Source organism: Oryzias latipes, chromosome 7, assembly GCF_002234675.1.
Source record: "Oryzias latipes chromosome 7, ASM223467v1".
NCBI lineage: Eukaryota > Metazoa > Chordata > Actinopteri > Beloniformes > Adrianichthyidae > Oryzias > Oryzias latipes.
This window is the reverse complement of record NC_019865.2, coordinates 15846176-15869395: the sequence shown is the minus strand read 5'-3', so window position 1 is coordinate 15869395 and position 23220 is coordinate 15846176. Positions and strand designations below refer to the sequence as shown.

Here is a 23220-nt window from a genome sequence, read left to right as displayed (position 1 = left end):
CACCCACAAGCAGACCTTCACCCCAACACGGTGTCACCATCATCAGCTTGTTCAGCTGGTGGCTGCAAGAGGGGGAAGGGGTTGGAGGACAAAAAAGATGGAGTAATAGATGAATTGATTGATGGGGGGCCTAAATATCCTTTGCTCTCGTTAGCTGAGTTTAATTTTGCAGATACGTGAAAGTGTGACGACAAGAAATAAAGGGGAAAATGTGGTGCTACCGAGCAGGATAGGGGTCAGACTGCGTATGTTGGTGGGGTTTCAATTAGATATGGAGATCAGACAGAATAAGCAGCAGTTTAAATACAAGCTTTGCATGTGGGGGGGGGGGGGGGGGGGGGGGGGGACGCCTGCCTGTTCCTGTCTGTTTGCACCCCCAAGATAAGGTCTGCAGAGCTGCGTGTGCGTCGGAGCAAGTGTGAGTGTGTTTCTTTGTTTTGTTTTGGATGCAGCGGGCTTAACAGACTCAGCACCCTGCATTGGATGGCGTTCACTGTTGTTGGTGACCTCCAACCTTAACTAAACCTTGACCCTGGCAGAAGGCAACAAACAAAGACAGAGAACTCCCTGACCTTCAACGCACCAGCGATGAACCAAACTTGGTCTGAACCATAAACAAACAACCCTTTAACACTGTGCCACACGATCAGATAATGATGCAGGACGGCTCTGATCCAAAAAGCTGCAAATAAAAGTGTGAAAATACTATAAATAGAGAGATAAAAATACCACGCAAGTTCCTCCATTGTTTTTGTTCTTACTTCAGTGATAAAGAAGATTTTTATTTTTATTGGCTTGGTGGAATTGTTCCAAAGCAACACAGAGGATGAAGAATTCAATAGATTTATTTAAAGAGATATAAAGAGTTTAGTTGACTTGTTAGCATGTTCTTCATGCTATAGTTATCTAAGGAATTGTTCATATGCTGCGCTAATATACTAGATTCTTCCTATTTTTCAGGAAACGAAATAAGCATCAATGTGTTACGGTAGTGAAGCGTGCAGATAGTCAGTCCATTATTGTCATTTATTCCGTAATTATGATTCGCTTTTCCAGATCAAATATCCGTTCTTGTTACCGTATTTTGTTAAATAAATTCTTCCCAAAAGTACGACCGATATATGACATTTGTTCTTTATTATGCATGTTTAGACTGCTGCAGCTCATATTACAAAGCGACTTATAGTCCAAACAATTTTACTTAAAACAATTGTGTGGTAAACATAAATACATGAAGAAATACTTTGTCTGTGTGTAGATGCACTAAAAACAACAAAATACAAATGACTATTATAAATCTGTCAGGTTGTGGTCTTCAGACGATTACATCCTCAAATCCTAGAAATGTGTTCAATTAAAAAAATTTTGTCATATTTTAGTTACTAAACAGTATCAGGAATTCACAAGAATCATCATCACATATAAAACACATAAGATTTTTAAAAAATTACATTTTGAGCCAGCCTTTGACTTTTTTTTTCTCTCTCTCTATCTAATGTTAATTTGCTTGTTTGTTTGGTTTGTGTGGTTTGAAGCATCTTCTGATAGCCTTCATTGCAAATGCTACTAAGGTTAATGGCACAGATTGTCCATAAGGCAATTTTTGGGTTTGCAGTCATCAACTGAGCTTTGACATAACAGCAAAGGGTATAAAAAGGTGCACCGATATTTGCATAGAATAATCATATGTGCTCTATTTGGAGGTGTGCAGCATGAATTGCTAATTTGAGGGCAACCAAGATCCTCATGAAATAGCTAAAAAGAGAAGCTTTGATCACCTTTAAATGAAGACTGTTTCTCCTCCATGTTCTCCTTCATCTTCATTGTCAAGGCCATTCAGTAAGTGCACATAAAAGTCTATAAAATGTTTATTAACTTATCTAGTTCATCCCCCGGTGAATGAGACGTGGTCCTGTGGGTGGGCTGAGACGAGGCAGCGGCGGTGAGTGGCAAAGATCAGAAGACAGTTGGTCACTGAGAGAAAATAAATGATGGATTTATCCTACATGGTTTCGCAGTTGCCTCATTTTAATGATTTTACAGAGGGAAAGAACCAGCAGCTATGAACAACTCTATCATTAACCTCTAGCTGGGCTATAAATCAACAACAGTTCATGCAAATTAAGCCAATTCCCATCAGTCTGCCTTTGAAGCCCCTCGCCAAAACCGCATTATTAAAAAAACAGGAAATAAAAGCACATCAAACGTGCACACAAAAACTCAGTAAGGGCTTGTATTTACTTCACCTTCTTTTTATATGTAGATATACATGTGAGCAGAAAATAAAGACAATCTCTGTTTTTTTTTCCTTTTTTGGCCCATTTAAATGGATGCAATTTAGATATCCAAGCAGCTTGTTTAGACGTATTACCTTTATTAGAGGACTCCTAAACTTTCCAGTTAAAGATGACAGGCATTAACAAAAATGTGAAAGTGTACAGCAGTCAAAAGAGAAAAAAATAACAAAAACACAAAATGTGAACCCAAATATATTCTCAGTTCTTTCTTCTTCATGTTTTTACTTTTTTGATTTATTAAATTGTCCTGTAGCACTGATTTCATATGTTATTCCAAAAATGTTTCAGCACATCTTGACTGGAGGAACATTGGATGTGCATTTGTATCCTTGCAGGGTGTTGTGGGACGAAAAGGATGGGCAGCTGCCGTCTCTCTGCGGTTCGTCTGTAGAAAGAGTACACATTGCACGTCATTCAGAAAGGTAACACATACGCCACTATGTCCTTGCCATCTGTCACTGCAGCCTCACATATCCACACAGAACAAAGGAGAGCCAGGCTGCCGAGACGGCAACAGGGCCCCAGCCTTCTATTGTCCTTTTGGGTTGTGGATGAACATAGGGCCCCTCATGATCAGGCCTGCTGAAGTGGTGGCCATTGTTCCCCACACATACACACAGCAAAGAGGTCAAACAGCATAGAATATGCTTAATCTCTAACTGTAAATTGTTTTATTTGTTTGTTTTTGAAAATATCATTATAGGGCATATAGGTTATTGAATCACATTTGTTCCTCTTCTTCCCCAGTTTTTTTCTGGTTTTGTGCTCACATCTCAGATGCAAACATTAAACTCACTTCCTTCCAGTGAGCCATCCTTCAGGTGGACAGCGAGGCCAAAGTCAATTTTCCATTATGGACCTTGTAAATGAAGATAAAGTGTTGCAACAATCGAGGCATTACTTAACACTGTCTTAAAGAAAACCAAAACTCATTTTTAATCCTTCAAGAATCATCTCCCTTGAAATTCTCAAACAAGCTTTCTATATGCCTTTTCTCCAGAAGAAGGTCGTGTGTCTGTTTGCAGAAGAAAATGGTAGGCAAAAAGAGAAATTGATGACTAAATCCAAAGGATGCTTTAGAGTTTTATACATTCTGCACAATTTCCAACCCAGCATGGCAGACAACATCACATAATTGCAGAATAATTGCTCTATTTGTGATCCTCAACTGTGAATTCTGATTCGAAACAAACATCCAAATGCCTAACAGCTTAAAACATTTCTTGGCACACCTGACAACTTAACTTAAAACAATTTTATTTAAATTCAGGTTTTAATGAACAACAAGGCTGCTCTTTTGCTAAAAAAAAAGGTTTCATAATTATTTGAAATATATTTTAAAAGTTTGTGATTTAGAGGTAACTATACATGGAAGCAGCTGTTGTCAATTTCAACATATAACTCTCAGTTCTCCTTTTTTTATGGAGGGGGGGTTCTAATATTTTTAATACAGCATTTTCAATCAGACAGATTGTTGTTGGGGCCCCTTTTGACAAAAGGGGCCAAGCGTTATTTCGAATTGTGGTGGGCCAACTGGCAGCTTCTTGGAAGCCTATTTCATTACTAAAATGACTTTGGCTTCCATCCATTCATCCCATTCTTTAATGGACCATGAAGCAGCATCCACATGACTTATAGAAAAGTTATTCAATGTATGATGGATGTATTTCACATATTTTGTATGTGTTCATATCTTTTTCATGAGTCACAATCAAAGTGTCTGTTCAAGCTGACAACTACTAATTTATCTTGTGCTGCAAATCCTTGCTGTGGCTGTTGTGTCTTGATTATATTACCAAAAATAAGGAAACAATAAGGAAAAATAAAATGCCATTTATGTAGTGTTAACCTTGCACGAGTTGCTATAATAAAAATTAAAAAATTTTAATGCCTTTAACTGTTTTTGCAGCAAAAACATGAAAACAGTAAAGCTTGCAATTTTTTAAAATTTAATTTAATTAAAAATTATTTTACAAGTTTTGATGAGAAATCAAATTGTTGCAAACAATTTATTCACAGTATTGGAATTTTTTTAACTCATCCAATAAAACAAACAAACAATAATAGAATATTGAATAAAAACAATAATATTATGTAAAAAATGTTAAAATTTCTTGAGCCAGTTTATTCTTCAAATAAATAACGTGGTCAAATATAATCCCTTGCAGCAGCCTCCTTTCCCAAGAGGTCCTGGCTGCAGACATCAACAAGTTCTCGGCTGGAACCGAAGGTTCCCCCGTAACGCTCGAAGAAACTTTATTTCCACCAGTGAACCAAACAGTTACGGTTTTCCCCATTTTAACCTTTCATACACGTTTGTATTTGCAATTCTGAACACCTTTGGGTTAGGGTAAATTGTACCAACATCAACAGTGTGTTGTGCAAAGAGTTTGGAGTTTTGACTGTACCGGTAATATAATTCTTTAGTGCCACATTAATTTTTTGCAAAACAGCTCCAGAGGTTCCAGAGCCCCTATGACAAAGATCTAGTGGTATTCATCAGCTTGTTCAGTGTCTCTGAGCCACTGGCTCTGATGCTACTGGCTTAGCAGACACTTTAACGCCAAAAGATTTTGAGCATCTTGCAAGCAACATCAAAGAGCAACACCCAAAATAAATAGTTTGCTCTCCTAAATATTCTCAAAGGACTGACGTGTTGTCCAGTTATGATACTTTTTAAATTGATTGTTTAAATTCATAGTGACAACATAACTAATGCTTAGGTCACATGCACGCCTACAGGGTTGACCCACTGGTGCTGCAGGTTTTTGGGTTGTCCGGATCTGTAGACAGAAACTGCCTCATCTTTAAGGGAGTGCAGGTGTGTCTTGCAGTTCCTTTGAGGCTTGTGCAGCCACCTTAAAGGGACATTGTGAAAATGGAACATACTAGTATTGTGTTTGGTAAGTGTGTCATGAAGCATTTATAATATGCACTTATGGTGTGTGGGTGATGCTATCGTATGGTGCCCTTATGCCACACCCCAGTCATTAGTAAGGTGCGTGCACTGGCTTCTTACTGACCTCTGAGCAAACGCTGCATGCACATGATGTGCATGTGATATGGAAGTTCATGTGGGATACCTGTAGGATGCCCACAAAAATTACACTCTTCTTGTCCAATTTCCACATTTCTAACAGTCAGGCTACATGCAAAGTACGCCTTAAGGAGCATGCACCTTGCACTTGAACAGCACTAATGAGCTCCCAGCGCTGTGCACAAGGTTTGTGGGGGTTACAAAGATGAAAAATTTGTACGACAGGTTTGCGTCTCATCTACTTCCCCCTTACTTACCTTTTTATATTGCTTAAGTGTTTACTACAACCGGATGCCTGCAGCATACCTCGCCTTACGGGCTCACCGGGTTGTCTACGATCTTCAAATTTCCAGCAGCCACCCACATGCCCCACACAGAATTGATTATTTTTCCCCCACAGACAGCGCATTTCCAACCGTAAGGGCAGTTGCCTAAAAAATAGGCTTATGTTTTTGGCAAAGAACAAAATAGATTTAAATGGGTGTGAATAGATTTGGCTTTAAGATGTTTTTTCTAGAAAATGGATGAATCAAAACGAAATCTACTTTCTATAAACCAAATATGTAAAGATCAATTAGCAAATTTTACATTTTGCAAGAACTCTAACAACAAATCTTAAGAGTCAATTTATTTGTTGTATCAGCAGATGGTAAATATGTACAATAAGTTATTAAAAGAAAAAGCACTTACTATCAAACTGGAATATGACAAAAAAGGTTAACATAAATATTTTATATTTCTTCAGAAATGTTTGAATCAATATACTTCATGTTTTCCAATAACTGTTTTCATCTTTAAATGTACCAGTCATCTTTTTTTTTTGTAAAAGATTAAAAAAGGGGAAAAAAATGGTTTTAGATCATTTTTGTGTAGCCAGGCACACAACTCAAAAAAGTCATTTTTCTTTAGCTAAATGACAAACACATGGATAGCCACGTGTTGCAATAATGCAACTCCTGGGACAGCTTTTGCTACAGCGCTGACTCAGGAATCAAAGATCAAAGATCAGACTTGAAGCTCCCGAAAACAGTCTAGTTTCTTTCACGGCTTTAATGATGTTTTGAGCCAAAGGTTGATAATTATGTAATTTATCTTTAGATCTTTCTTTGCAAAGTGTTGTTTTTGGATCACTTTTTCGTGCACACTTCTACAGAAAGTCTTTAACCTTTGGTCCTCAAAGAACCTACATGTCATATATACTACATGTGTCAAATCCTAATCATAAATCTAATCCTAATGATCACCTACTGAAATTACTTTTTTAAAAACAACCAAGCCTCAGTGTGCAAGAATCATATTTGTTCCTACTTCGAAAATTTTCCTTTTTTCCAAAAACAAGGAAGATTACAAAGAAACTAAAAAATATTCAGGCAGAAATTTCCAGGCAGATACACATAACACAAACCCAAAGCATTTTCAGTAGGGATGTACAGGATAAGAGATAGATATTGGAAAGTCGATTTACCACTGATCACACTACAACACTTTTGGTTGAAAACCACAGATACCAACAAGGTTTTGTTGGGAAAGAAAGTATAAAATCAATAAAGAAGTAAATGATCGGTTTCTAGCAAACTGTCAGTTTCTCTTCCTGTTGTGTTTTGTTCTGTCTTACATGTGATGCTATCAAAAGACGTCCAATCATAAGCTCTACAAAGTCAGATCAATTACAGTGAACTGAAGGAAAACCACAGCGAGGGATGTGTGTTTTGGCTGCATTTTCTCAGCACTGCAAACGATGTCTGAATAAATTAATGACACTTTTTTTAACCACAAAGAACAAACAGTCTTGTTTTCACTTAGCAGTACAGTACTGTCCAGTCCAGTCCAGTCCAGTATTTTCAGGGTTTCCAATTTAAAATGGACTCATTAAGGAAGACCAAATCACCTGACTTGCCTGGACCATTCTAAACTGGACCGGACCAAACCGCTCAGTAGAAACGAGGCTTTAAAGAGCAAAAAAAGCCCTGTTTAATTGTTTGAAGCTGTTATGTCAAAAGTATTTTGTTATTGTTGCTTAAAATTAAAAAGAGGCAGTAGGAGAAACAAATTGAGTTTCTCTGTTAAAAGGCATTTTCATTTATAGTTTTAAATGCCAAATGAATAATATACTGTATATCTAGATTTACAAAATCCATTTAGAGATGCATGTAGGTAAAAGAACTGGAGTGTAACATATCGCCACAATTTTTTATGTACTGATTTGTGGGCCACGTATCAAAATGTGATTTAAAACAAGTGAGATGATAAGATACACAACACAATCATCAGAAACACACACTGGCTCGGCACAGAAGGACTCAAACAGGCCATCCACTGGTGGCAGATCAATTCTCAAATGTTAATTGAATCATGACTTTTGACTTTTTGCGAGATCCGGTCTCCTCCGAGAAAATAATTTTTTGGGGAATTGCTGATTTTGGGCCTGTTTACTAGGCTGCAGGAAACATCTTTAGCCAAAAGGTGAAATTTCCTGATTGAGAAATGTGGATGATGGCATTCCAGAGCAGACTGCCTACTCAAGCCGTTTGGCGTTTGTGTGTTTACGTGTGTGTGGTGTGTGTTTGTCCATCTGTCCAGTATTTCTGATTAGTATTCTCAGGCCATGAGTCTACCCTGACAGTTGGGCCTCTGAGAGCAACACTGTCATGAATTCTTTAGCTTTAGTTTGCAAGAACCTTTGTTCTCATCCCTTCACTAAAGGAAAAGTCAAGCCACTGAAAAACAAGTATACACTCTCACACACATCCATATGCGCACCTAAACCCAAATCCTGTGCATACATTGATTTTTGACTGATACTCTACAACGAATGACGGTCCATACAGGCAACATGCACAAACAAGCTGCATCTAACTATCTTATTATCTCACTCAACACATTTCCTTCTGAGTCACAGCTGAGGAGCCACACATACCCATGTATAACACACAAATACACACATGCAGAAAAAAATAATCTGAGAAATTTTCCATCTTTTCTGCCTTTCTCTCTCCCTCTGCCTGTGGAGAGCACTGGCAGGAATCAGGGATAAGAGCAGGGTTGCTAGGCGACAGGTTGTGGTTGCCATGGTGAATTTAAGTGGAACAGCTGGTCCAATCAGCATAAAGTGCGAGCAGGCAGGGGCCGAGCCAGCGCGGCTCATGCCAACACAGAGGCAGGAAGGAAAGTCTGCTGAGGCATGCAGGATGGAGAGGAAAGGAGTGAGGAAGATGAAATAAGGTAACGTTCAAAAAAAGTACAGGAAGTCAGAAAGACGGGAGCAAGCTTTATGAGCAAGATCCTGATTGTTCCAGTGATTTGAAAAAAATAAATAAGTAAACACAGCAGAATACAGAGAAGTGGAGGACAAAAACAGAATGACAGCTACTCCAGGATGCAGATGCACTGAAATAACTTCAGGAAGTCGGGGATCCACTCAGGCAAATATTATTCTTCCCATAAGACAAACAACAGACACATCATCAAAGACAAATCTCCTTAAATGTCTTTCAGGTCCATTTGAAATGGTAGAATCACAACTTATGCAACAACTATGCCCATCAAATCGAAATTTAAAAAAGCATCTGAAGGCAAAAACATGAACTGCAATATGAGAAACCACAACAAACACTATTAGAGGCAGCTAATGATGAAGTGGTGATGAGATGCTGGTAATGATAATGGGAAAGGAAAATGTGTGGAGATGTGGGATTTGTGATTAATTGAGCATTTGTTGAAAAAAAAACATCTCATATGAGGGTCTGGGAGGGGTAGAGACTTATGGCAAATAATTTCTGTCAACAGGGATCATAAGCAGCATATCAGAACAAGGTAAAGGAAAAATAAAGGTGAAACATCGTCAAGATCCAGAGCCTTTAACCTACATTAAGTCATGTCGTCTGTGATTAATGCTGTGAGATATCCAACACTTTGAGTACTCTTTAGAATAAAAGGAGCAACAGATTACAGTAAACAAAAAGTAACTATATATAGATACTGTATATATACATACTGTATATATTCAGTATCTATATATAATTACTTTTTTAACTTTAGTTTGCAATATAAATATACATATATACATACTGTATATATACATACTGTGTGCATACATACTGTATACATTAATACTGTATATATAATAAGAAAATAAAAAAAGGTGGCAACTTTCAAAGAAAACTGAGGCTACACTGAAAGTATCAGTAAAAGGTGGCAAGTGCTCCCTTGAGTCAGTTATTTCTGATTTTGCTTATCTGGTCCAGAAAAGGTCCATTTTCTGGGCCTTCACTGGACACCTCTGCCTGCTTCCTGATAGGCTATCAGTTATTGGTTCCACGGTTTATCAGGTTTCTGAGAATGAAGACAGCAGGTGAGCTGATAAAAACATCTACACAAAAGACAGTCAAAATGTAGGTGTCAGTGTTGATGTCTGCACAGTCAGGCGTGTTTCTACTGCAGAGTATGAACTACTGAAACGGTGTTATGCGACACGAAACAAAGGCACAAATAGGTGCTTTGATAAAAATAATTATTAGTTATCTTTTTATGTACACTGCCTTAGTGTTCTCAGGATAAACATGAAGGGATGCATGTGTTATGGAAGACACTTACAGCGTTCCCTTCTCAACAGCAAAAAAAAAAAGTAACTAGGAAAACTAGACATTCATTAAGAACGGGAACGTTGGGTGACAGCAACCTTGTCTGTGGTGGATTTAAAACATGTTTCAGAATGGTTATGTACAAAAAGAAACACTGAGGTGCTGCTGGCACTTTGACCGGCTCATAAGATGTCCATTAACACACAGCTTTTACTCTGTCACACCTTCTTCTTGTCAATCACGCATAGCATGCAGGAGCTATGGTTTCCAGAGCGACCGAGAGGCACCTTTCTTTGACAACAGTTCAGAATGTGGAGATGGAGGACATTAGCTTTCGCCTCAGGTGTGGTTGAAAAAAGGCGCCTATAGCAGCAACAAGAACAGAACACAGCAGCTATTTCGACTTAAAGAGAGAAAACATAAAACGTTGGCAGGAGCCAAATAAATGGTCTACTTTGAGAATATTTTGGTTTTGAGCTTATGTAGGATTGTTCAAATCCTGTGGAGCATGGTGTGACTTTGGACCCTCTGAGAGTTGAAGCAGCTCTGTGGGGCACTCCTCTCAGTGATAAATGAACTAACCCGCTTCTCACATATAGTGTGAATTAAAATTTCACACATATTCTGTCTCAAAACACGCTTTTCTAAGTATGCAATAACACACTGAACAATACCCCAGTAGACTTCAAAATACATCTTCAAAGAAACCATAAATGTGTCGAACGCATTGCTGTCTTCACACGCACTCTCAAGCCGCACGCATGCACGTACAAAAAAGGGCACAGGCAAGCCACGAACGTATGTGCAATCGATGAAAAGACTTCATGATTGTGTCTTGCTTTAAGTAAAGACCAAACCCAACGACATTATTGAACAGAGGACTGAGACTGAAGTGGGTGTGTCACATGAGGAAAAAAAAAAAACTGGATACAAAGGGAAGACACAATCAGTCACACATTTTAAAGAGAAGCACGTGGCGAGGGGGACAAGCATGAGAGGAAAAACTGCATTTCTGAAGGTGTATGCGTTCGTGTCAGACGGTGACGAGGAGATTGAGTGCATAGAGAATTGAGAGCAGTTAGTAGTGTTTCCCCCTCGGCTGAGGCATTAACAAGCCTATAATGGACTCTCTTAAAAAGCCGACCAGGATCTCCTCCAAAACTAACTGATTTAGAGTGGCCGTGGGCCCCCATGGGCAGTGGCCAAGTCCCCCTCTGTCCCTCCCCAGCATGTCTACAGCCAGCCCCCGGTGGCAGGCAGCACAGAAACACATTGTGTTTGTCTACTGAACCACAAGCAATAGCAGTTTATAACACAATAAAACACAATGAGGAGGCATTAATTGGATATAATAGCCAAGGAATGATTTAGATGATTCAACACCTTTTCTCCAGGACGAGTGCATAAAAGAGTGGGAAAAAAGGAAGAGTGGAATAAAGGGGGATTAAAAATAGACTAACACATCGTCTTCCAACTTTGATTTTTATATGGCAGGCTCACTCAAGTTCACAGTCACCCAAACATAGAGGAAACTACAGAAGTAAACACACAAACTCACATGCAAGTGAATAAATCACTCTGTGTGCTTTCTAGAGCTAAAGGGTCACTGAAGAGCAAGTTAAAGCTAATCATATAGATGAATTCTAAAAAAACGTGTTCAAAAAGTTAGCAATGCATTCAATTAATGAATCCAAGTGGTTCTAAATTAGTATCATCAAGGTTGCATCAAAGTGAAAACGTAATAGTAATCATAATAATAATTTTGCAACTGATTATATAACAGTAGGTTGCCTGCAAATGCAGCTGATGCTGATAAGATGTGACAGGATGAAATAATGAAAAAACAGACCAGCTCACAGCCTCCTTATCACTTATCAATATTTCATTGTCAGACTTTTATTGAATAAAAGAGTGGAATAACAAAAGATTAAGGAATTTTACGGCAAATTGTCATCAAGACCTATTTATTAACACCCCCCCCCCCCCCCCCCCCCAGTCATACCTACACCTTATCTTTTCTGCTTTTCTCTCCACTCACAACCCCTGTCTCTTCACTCCAGTTGGAGTCAAACGGGAGCGGGGTCTTCCACACATGTACATAATTGCCACTTTACTGTCATATCAAATTCATATCAGTGCAGGGTCTTGGGCCTAGAAGAACAATGAGGGCCAGACAAAAGCATGACTTCGTGCTCCATAAGTCGTCCTGATAACCGCAGCGCAGGCGGGTCAATAAAACCAATCATCTCTAATCTTCTTTAGGGAACTAAACAGTTCCCCCAGATACTCAACAATGCCCACTAGACCTTACGTGCGCAGCACTGTACCAGCAAAAAGACCGCATCAACAAGACAGAAAACAATGGCTGAAGCACAATCCCAGCAGCTTCATCAACCTTATCTGAACTCCCATTATTGTCAGCTAACTTCTTAACAGTGTTAACTGATGTTTCAGAAAGTTATGATTTGTTTTTTTTTAATATGGATACAAATAATATTCAGAGAAAGAATAAAATTTATTGTGTTTAAACAACTCTTTTTCTAAGCAGCAAAATTAGAAACGTGACACGTCAAAACTGAAAACCCCCAAGTTGATTTTGTATTTTAAAATAATTATATCACAGATGATTTCAAGCAATTTTAAGAAGGCATAATAATTTCCAAACTTTCAGTTTGTTGTGCTTAAAATTAATGGGTTTTTTTTTCATTTACAGATTGTCAGATACAAAGGAACAAATAGAAAATAGCCAGCAAAATGAAGAGCTATGCAAAAGAAATTCCATAGGAGACTTTAATTAATGAAGCAGCTCTATAACCCCTTCATTCCTACATTTGTTTCCAATTATATAAAAAAAAGTATTCAATTTTTTTTTTCCATCCAAGGTGTTGCCAAAGGTGTTGAGTCCTGGATTTAATGGTACGTTGCAAATTTGTGACATGAATAGGCATGAAAGTTAAATTCATATAAAAAGGGGAGCAAAAATTTGAATGTAATTTTATTTTAAATATTTGATCATTTTGTTTTTTCTGGAATTTTTTGGGTTAGGTTTTTGAATCTCTTTGTGGAGCTTGTCCCAATTGTTTTTATGCATCCTTTTATGTCACAAATTACCTCCCAAAAATACCATATATCTTGTTGTTTCAGATTCGCTCAATTCGTTTTAGATTTTAATACATTTTTTCTTTAAGCAAAATGTTGTTTTAAACTGCACACATTAATTTATACATTAATTTAAACATGTGATGCTGTAAATTCAGGAAGGACTGGTTAGTAGGTTTGTGATGAGCAATTCCAATCGTTTCAGATATCAATCATTTTAGTTTTATTTTATATTTAAAGTGACTGCAGCTGAAATTTTTGTCAGTGAACATGACACCACCTGACTTACAGAACCATAATTGTTCAACCATGTTGTTCATATTTTGCTTTATGAAATTCTTTGAATTCGACTACATTTGAAGCTAGCTGTATGCAACCCAGCTGTAATGATCCCGAACTCTAGCTTTTTCATAGAGATTTACCAAATATGCAAGATATTACAAAAACATAAACATTGTGGGGGATGGGAGAGGTCTGAGTGTAATCCTGCGTGTTTACTGATGATTGTTGTGCATTCACAAATAAATTAAGCAAATATTTAGATGCGATGCTCCTACAGATATGTGTACACGCACAAAAATATTAATCTACACTTTGTAACCACATTTTTTTAAATTGTGGTGTTTAAAGTGTCATGTTCCCACATTTTTCCTCTTTCCCTTAATATTTTGAGTGTCCACACCTCTTTTTCCTATAGGTTTCTCCTGAGTGATGTTTGGCTGAGGTGCTGGTTAATTGTGGGTCTGGCTGCGAGTGCGAGACATGAGCCAGGTTTAGTCACAGTGTTCAGATAAGAAAAGCTGTGCATAGGTTTTTGGGATTGTTGCACATGAACATGCTGTGTGTGTGCGTGTGTAGGTGTGTGTGTGTGTGCGTGTAAGCATCAGTAAAGAGCATTGTTTTGAAGGGAAGCTAGGTGTGCTTCTTGTTTTGATGTGAACGGCTGGCACCAAAGATTTGTGTAAAACACCGTCGATGTCACCTTTGCTCTTCTATGTTGGCCTAATGCAAGTATAAAAATATCTTCTATTTTATTTCTGTTAAAAGTAAATGGTGTATTTTTATGTATTAATTTGCCAGCCCAGGAGTTTTTTTGGTCTGCTGCGTATTCAGACTACACTGCATGAGAAGCCGTTGGTTAATCATAACGTGAAAGAAATGGTAAGCATTAAAGACTAAATGTTGCACAAAGAAAATATTGCACAACTCAATCAGTGTGCACAAGAAAAACCATCAAGTCCTTTCAGGATCAGAGATTTACTGTCAATTTTTATTATTCATTTTGAGGCTTTAACCTGAAGGGTGATTTGTAAACGTGCATGCAAACAGACACACAATTTTTTTTTTTTAGAGATCTAAGATTAATCAGCCCTTTAAAATGTCTATTAAACAACAGTCAAGATAACGACTGTTTTGAACTGACTTTGTGAGAAGCAGATCAATGCAAACAGATCATGACATTTATTGGCTAGAGTGGAGGACCTTTACATTAGTGCTGACACTCTCCTTGCAAGTCAAGTGGCCCGGCTTTATTGATAGGTGAGCACATCTAGTAACAGACAAATGTTCTATATATCATCAACTCAACATTTATGAGAGGTGTTTCTTTATGAGAAAAAAATACTTTTTGCTTTAAAATGTACGCAAAAATACTGAAATGTAGATGATTAACTCCATAAAACATTATGTGTGGATGTTTGTGTTGTTGTTTTTTTGCATGTGTGTGCAAACGAGAGGAGAAAGAATAAAAACCGATTGTCAGGACTCATACTTGAGGGTTTACACTAGAGGGTAACCACAATGAATTGAAATACTATTTAAAAAAAAGTAAAAAGTAATTGTTATAAATGTTGCACAAAAAATTATTTTTTCAGATTAAAAGCAATGAAAATTACTTGAAGGTCAGGTTCTAATATGTACTTTTGTTCTTCCCTAAAAACTCAGAGTAACTGACATCAAATCCATTTTTTTGTGTAAATATATATAAATATATGTTTACGTGTGTATGTATGTATGCATGTGTGTTTTTTTTAATATTTTTCCTCTCCAAATACTTTAAATACCACATTAATTAGGCTAATAAACTAAATAATCTTATTCAGAGCTGAATCCATGTAAACAGGTATTATTTCAGCATCTTACCTGTGACCACGTGGACCACAGTCTCACTGGTGAGCATCTGAGAAGGGAGCAGGTGTGACTTGTTGCATCTCCCAAAACTCTCCGCCTCTAAACTTTGTCTGCCCACTGAGCGCGTCTTTTCAAACGTTGGTTAAAGACTAACTCGCCTACATTTATGTTGGCTACTGTTCTAAGCCTATCTGGCTATATATCAGCGTTTCTTCTCGGATGGGCCCCCCTTGCATTCAAATCAGCGCCCGCGCGCCTGATCGCAGAGGACAGCTTATAGGCCTCTTGAATTGTTCGCCGGGAACAATAGCTTCTTTTGTCAGCCTGTTTCTCTTTCTCTCGGTGGACAATACTGGAGGGTCCTTCTGGATCTCTGCTCTTAAGACATGTTTGCAAAGTTACACCTATTTATGTGCCTTTCAAAATAAGTCGTGCGCATTTGAAAGTGTGGACGGTTTTAGCAAAGTGCACCAGAGGTTTGTTTACGTCCACGATGACTAACTTCACCGCTTTAAAAGAAAAAAAAACGATGCGTCTGAAAATTAGGGCTTTCGTAAGTGCAATGAATTCAGTTTTATTAAAGTTATTAAAAATACTGAAATATAAAAAAGATAAAGGTGCACACGGATACTATGAATCAATTTTGAAAAGTAGAAATAAAATATTTTTTTAAAAACACACTATAGTAAGTTTTGCGGGGGAGGGGGGTGGTTACATATAAGTGTCAAATATTTACACCAACATTCCAACGGGTTTAAATTCTGATCAAAGTGTGTTTATGATGGTTACAGGCATATATTCGCTTATTGTGTCCAGCTGCACAGGAGCCTGCAGAACTGACGCATGCGTAATGATGAAGGGGCCCATGACCAGATGCCCAGCTGGGCTTCTTATGGGCCTTTCAGGAAATCAATGTATTTCATGGGGGGAAAAACAGAAATGTTTTATATGCAAATACATAAAGAATAATAACATTATTATTGTTGTTGTTGCTATAGAAGCTATCTACTAAAATGTCAATTTATCAAAATAATAAGTATTTAATTGAACGTATTTTATTTCTGTAAGTTTTGGTTAAACTAGCCCATATTTGGCAATATCTAAAAATGCAAACAGGTAGATAGTTCTCCATAAACGACTTTTTCAATGCTGTGAAGCACGTGTTGGTAACCTTTTGTGCGTTTGTTTTCCCCAGCTTTTATAAAACAGTCTGTCTTTGCAGTTAACGCGTGTTTTCTTTGTCATAACATCCGAGAGGACCTTTATCAAAAATGCATTCTTTACATTGTAACTTCCCACTGGACGTTTCTTGGTGCAATTCAAATGCATAGGAGGAAAAAAAAATTCCCAGCATTCCTAAAAAGTCCTGGGGCCGCAGCTCACACAACTGGGGCCGACTCACCACTCTTTTGTTGAAGCTTTTGTGGGGGGCTTCGTGTAGGGATTGGGGGTGTAATGAGGGGGCTGCGACTCCCCGATGGGGGTGCATTTGCCGTCCAAAGACCGTTAGACAGTGGCTGAATGAATAGGGCCCTGAATGTCATTGTAATGCATAGGGACAGCTCCCCCTTCATTGCGCTTAAGATGTGGAGGCCGCTCAGCTCTGCAGAGGGAAGAGACGAGCAGAGGAAAAAGCAGCCGCAGCTCAGACCGCAAACCTTCCGTCTGCCTCATCGTGCGTGTGGACAGACACGGAGGATTTCTTTGGCTGAAGTTTGGTGCGTGATGCAACCGCGTTTTGAGTGTTTTCTTTTTTTTTGCCGCCCAAAGATCAAATCCTTCGGCTGCAGCAAACCAGAAGATATGATGGATGGACCCAGATTTATGGTACAGACCTGGAGGATGCCAGAGAATACAAAGGATTTTGACTCTAAGCGTGGATCTATTTTTAAAGCTTTATTTGGACAAAGGATGCGCTCTCTTCACGCATGAGTCACTAATTTTTGTTTATTTTTTATTTACTTATTGATGCGAAGCAGGAGGTTTTAGCACACACATAGGCCTTGAATGGAAGGGCTCCTTTGCCTTAATGTAAATGTGGCGGTGACGTTTTCAGATGCAGATTGTGGCACGGGTTCAAATAATCATGCCGGTTAAAACAGTTAACATTGCATCTGTTTAAAAAAAGAAAATAGGGCGCGCATTTGCAATTCTGCAGGCACTTTCCCCATAAACACTGCAGAAGGTTCCTCCTTTCCATTTCTTTGTTCAGCCAACAGTGGGAGGTATGGTCACAGGAGCAGAAGAAAAGGAACATTCAAAACATATAATGACAGTTTCATCCGGGACTTCAATCAGACGTATTTCCGCGGGACGAGGTTTGAATGCAAAAAGATGTGAGTTTGAGACATCATATCAAACGAGTGGACTTTACAGTATAGTTTAAAGAGTAACATTACAAAATGCATCATGCATTGCTGCTAAAATTCCAATAAAACAACTTAACCTAAAAAACAAATGATTAGATAACTGGCATTAGTATGTGCATTTTTTTTATTTTTTAATTCTTAAAAATGGCTTTGAGCATTAAGAGAAGATTACAGGAAACACGTGACAGTGGAATTTTTTAAGTCCACTAATATTAGAACTGAATTGTATGTCGACAAACCAATAGGATTTGAACCTGTTCGAAACTGTGCATATGCGCTAAAACAGCACTGCTTTGGTGAGGCAAAAGCAAGAGTAGCTTTACCATAATAAATATGAAGTTAGAAATAAACGTAAGGCTACGTGCCTTTAGTTTTACTAGAGCACAGGCCGAAGGCCTCAGAAATAAATTCCGGAGCACATGCATATTTAGAAATAGAAATAAATAAGCAAATAAAAAACAAAGAGATTGGATGAAACATTTAGATATAAACAGAAAGCAGCTGCACGATTGTGAGGGTTTATTACTGTGCTACATCACAAGCTAAATCAAAATATGCATTATATATATATATATATATATATATATATATATATATATATATATATATATATATATATATATATATATATATAGAGAGAGAGAGAGAGAGATATATAGATATATAGATATATAGATATATATATAATCGTTGATTCTCAGTTTGGTTTAGATACTAGTGGACTTGTGTCTAGAAGCTTTTTTTTTGTTGGTAAATGGAGAACTCATAATAGCAGAGAGGTCACCTCCCAGCCCGGTCACAGTGTTCTGTTGAAGGCAGATCAGTGGGAGAAAATGCGCCTCCACGCTCCAAGAAGTTCAAACGCGCACATGCGTTATTCGATTTCCCACGTTTCTGCTTCCTCCACGTTTAACTGCTGACATTCTACCTATTCCTTCCAGGCTGAAGCGAAGTCTTTTAGATACTGCTAACTGCAGTCTACAGCCGTATATGCAGGCATGCATTAAGCGCTGCAGGAAAAAAGTCAGGTCGGTGGTTTCAAGGACGTTCGGGGCTGATGAGAATTTGGTTTTCGTAGAGACTGTGGGCATGAGGTGGGGGGGGGGGGGTAACTTGGGCCGCGGGCCATGACGTCATTGCGCGCCCATGTAATCCTCTTGCGCTGAAACCCAATCAGCCAGACTCGCAATTGTCTAGGATGGGAAGAGAGGGGCGCTCTAATCTGCGAGCCAGTGGATCATACAGCCCGCAACGATGGAGAGCGAGAAAGGGGGGCGCGCATCCAGGGCTGGACTCCGATCGAGATGGGTCAGATTAAAGATACATATTCAAACGGAACCGACTGACTCTTGGATCAGAGGAGATGTTCTTAAAGATGAAGATTTACGCACCGATTGGAGATTGGTTTAGATCTAAACTGCTCTGTGTGTAGTCGATCCGTCTAGATTGCAGTAGGGGAACAGCTTCGGTTGTCAAGATATAGGTAAACCTAATGTAAAGCTAGCCTTCTGTAGTGCAGCTGCAGGAGAGGACAGAGGAGGCGCGTTCTGTCCGAGGGCGTTGATCGTGGACAAGTCGAGGAACTGCATCCAAGCCAAGTGGAACATACAGTACTCTTCACAGGGGGATGGATGGCTTCACACAAATAGCAGGAAGACGTCCTGCCATTGTTGATTTTCTTTATTTTTCACTCTAGTTGTTGGCTTGTGGTTTAGATTGCTGTGCACGAAAAGCTTTTTTATAGGCGATACACTGCGCAGCGTGAGTTGCCACTCCAAGGAAACCTGCCAAGATTGTGCGTAAAGACGCACAACCACAGAATCAGAGGTTACAGAATTCCTTTATTTCTATGGACATATTCAAGTTGGTCCACATCTTTAAGACATGGCTATTATTCTGGTGGTCTTTGATGTTGATCAATGGTGCAGTCATGTCAATATTCCTCTGTATCCATTGAAACAAACGTGGCAGCACGCGCTTTATTGCTGGTGCAGGCTATAAATCGGCTTTAGATTTGAGTACCCAAAATACGTATTTGTGTGCATGCGCGCGCGTGATTGTAATGCAAAGCGGCTTTTTTTTCTGTATGCGTGTCTATGTACCCATGTGCGCACGGGGGACGGGGGGACTGCAACAAAGTCACCGAAAATGTGATGTTGTGTCCTCCCGGCACTAAAACGATCCAGGGGGGTGTGAGGGTGAGCAGGTCAGGAGCTGTGCAGGGGCTTCACACTGCACACATCAGCAGGACGAGAAAGCCACTTCAAAGGTTGTCACTCTGCGTGTTCACAGCGGACCTTGATTTAATGTCCATACAATTAAGGCACGCGGTGAATGCCAAGAGAGGAATCTACAGCATCGTGCTTCACATTTGATGTTTGTTTTTTTTAAATCAATCTTCTGACCCATACTGCCATGCAGAGAAACAGGCCCAGATTGCCAATCACAGCCGCATCAGGCTCGCTTCTGTGCTGTCACTCTTTTCCTAGGTTTTGCATAAACGCACTCGGAAACCGGTGCTCCTGCAAAGCATTTTGTGTGAGAGTTGCTTGGGATGGACGCAATGCGCAGGTTCTTTACGCTACCATGATATAATTAGTTTAGATCGATTACAGTTATTGTCCTGAAAGCATGTTCTATGTTTAATAACATGGATATGGAAAAGCGCAGGATTTACCACACATTTAAGTATTTATTTTGAATATTTTATACGTTTTTTAAATACTTCCTAACTTCCATCTGAGAGGTCTTTTTCAGGTTTCTTAAACGGATCACTCGTCTATTTTATGCAATTTGATTTCTTGGCAATGAGGGTCAGGATAGGCCTAAAATTGGAATCAATTGGATCATGCGGGTGTTTTTTTATTTGATCACATATCCCAGTTTCCACTTTTAGTTAGAATCACACAATAATCCATTTTGCAGCGTGCACCTATTTTTATAGTCTGTTATAGTTCGCAAAGCTGTGACAAGATGCCTGATCTCAACAGCTTGAGGCTCAACTCTCATACCCAGAAGAAAAAAAACCTGCAACGTGTCAGAGGGTTTAAAATCACTGAAGCTGCATTGTTTATTTGGATGTACTAAACATATGGAGCTACATGCAATGAAATGCCACCTACTGGCGACCCTCTGAACGCGCGTCGTTGAAGCTGTAGACCACCAAACAACTGTCAGGGAAATAATAAACTATAAAACAGATTAATGGCCATGTTTTCCACATTTCACTCTGATTTCACACCATAGTTAATATGTAAGATTTAGATTATATTTTTGCAGAAAACACTTTCTTTTGGCCCAGTTAAACGCTGTGTTTACAGTTCTGTCATATGAACACGTCTAAACATTCTGAGGGCTTTTAAACACATTCAGTTCCTTTTCATCATTGAATATCAGAGTATTTCAAAAGAATTGACTGAAACTTTACATGATCAAGTGGTAATATTGACTGAAGAAAATAATACTAACTTCTTTTATGAGTAATTGTTGCATTGAACACCAGAGTACCCGGAGTCCAAAGGGAGCCTACCTGGAATGATTTTTGTATTTTCTTCTCTTTTATTTCAATATTTGCTTTGTATCATTGTGTCACATAAATGTCCCTTTCAAAAATAAATTTTAAATTCTATTTATTTTTGTGATTATTGCCTGTTACATTTGCACCATGCATAGTAGTACTTAAGCATAAAAAATAAATATTTTACTAATTTTGATAAACATAGTGATTCTTGTAAAGCATTTTCTTATCCATTATTTGCATAAAATATTGTTAATATGTAACTTTTTTGCTCATGGAAACAGAATTCCTAGAATTTTAAAATCAGCACCATGGAGAGTTCCCACCATGTACAACACTGGAACTAGATCTCTATTTTAAGTGGTGGTAAATAAGTAATTTAATTTTACATTTTCAATGCCTATCCAAAGGATTTAGTGCTGGGTTTTATTTTATTTATTTAAATATTATTTTGTAATGTTCTATTTATTTTTAAGTGGCATTTTTCAGCAAACATGGGTAAAAGTTTACATCTTAAGCCAAACAGCTTCTGCTTTAAATGAATGTACATGCACCAATGAAATATTTAGACAAACTTAAGCTCTTGAAGCAGAACAGACAGACGCATGTTTTGATACCTGGATGCCATTTAAAAAGTTAGTCAAAAAGCAGCTCAAATAATAACGTTTTTAATGATATTGCAGAAGCGGAGGATTAATTGAGAATTCATGAGAAGACACGTTTGTTTTTAACTGGACAGTTTATTAAGGATTTATTTTTTATAAAGAAAAACCAAGATAGTTTCACCAAACAAGGGATTCCCACTGCAGCAGTTGGTAAGCTAATCAGTTTAACCTCTAGGGTCTAAAGCTCCTTTCAAATTGTTTAACTATCCTCTTTTTCCAGCAATCACTTTTCTTTTCTCTTGTTGCTAACATGCACTGTAAGGCCCACAATCACAACCAGTTCATGCTTCTTCAAGTTAAAAAACAAAACAAAAACAGAAGGCAGTGCCTTCGCTTAGAGCCTTTCGATTCTCATCTTTGCCTGGTTCTACGATGCGCATGGATAGAGGAGTTGGTTGGGTTAATAGTGTCTTTGCCCTCACATCAACATAGATATTACTAAAGGTTGAAACAAAAAGAGATGAAGACGGTGCTCCAGCTCATCATCTCTCATTACGTACATGGACCGCGTCAGTGCAAAGTGCAGCTTTAGCCATTTATAAATGTGACACATTCAGCTCTTACTCAGGTGACCGTAGTCAAGTTCACTGTCTACACCAATACAAAGGAACAAGTTCTAGCAGGATTCAAATCAGAGGTCTCATGTTGACATGTGATCTGACAAAAAAAAAAATCACTCGACGCACATGACCTAAACATGTAGCAATATAACCTGCATTTATTCGTTAGAATTTATAGTAAGATCTGATATCCAAGCTTTGTTGATGTATGCCTTGGTCATTTATTTATTCAAATTAGAAACCTCCACCTAAAGGAGACCTCCTACAGCTATCAGCACTGCATCACTTTAAACTCCTCAATAATAGAAAATAGGCTGCATTTGTTATAACTCCATAAAATGAATTTATAACTGCATTTTTAACTGCAAGACACTTTTCAGACTTCTTTTCATAAACATCTAGAATGTTTCTTTTAGAACTCATAACTGTTGGGCTGCACAGTATAAACAATACCCAATTTAACTTTCAGAGACCATTCGACCATAATACTTTGAAGCAAAAGCAAATCATGGTGGGATCCAATAAAAAAAGGAAACACACAGAAACCACTTTTCAGTCTTAATTTTTTTTTCTTACTTGACAGTAAATCAGTTACATTAATTTTTTAGGTTATACATTTTAAGCTTTCTCACTGAATATATAGGCTCCTACATTAAAGCTTAGCATTTCGTCCAACATGAAGGACTGAACAAAACAAAATTAGGAAAAAAAAAACAGGATTAAGACAGAATGACGGTGAAAGAACAAATGTGTGGGCTCCCCCCCCCTTTTTTTTTTTTTAAGAGGAGACAGAAGGAACATAATTCATTCAACTCAGGTATAATGTTACATAATTTCGCTAAAGCGTCATAAAACTGTGGGTTCATCAATTCTTTCAGACTGGATTGTGTTAGCAAAAACGTCTGTAGAACAGTAGACCCCCTTCGAGACAACAGAAGCATAAACGTGTGTAAGGTGTCGTTAGTA

At 38.3% G+C, this 23220-nt stretch overlaps 1 long non-coding RNA gene and 1 other non-coding gene across 2 annotated transcripts; one reads left to right on the top strand and one right to left on the bottom strand.

The window, feature by feature from the left end:
• Positions 1 to 2309: 2309 nt before the first annotated feature.
• Positions 2310 to 15646, bottom strand: LOC110015306. Its single transcript, XR_002290482.2, has 2 exons — positions 15156 to 15646; positions 2310 to 2682 (listed from the first exon to the last, which is right to left on the bottom strand). It is a non-coding gene; the product is annotated as an uncharacterized LOC110015306 (long non-coding RNA).
• Positions 15647 to 19771: 4125 nt separating this feature from the next.
• On the top strand, positions 19772 to 19875 carry mir124-1 (microRNA 124-1). Its single transcript, NR_107114.1, has one exon. It is a non-coding gene; the product is annotated as a microRNA 124-1 (primary transcript).
• The last annotated feature ends 3345 nt before the right edge of the window (positions 19876 to 23220 follow it).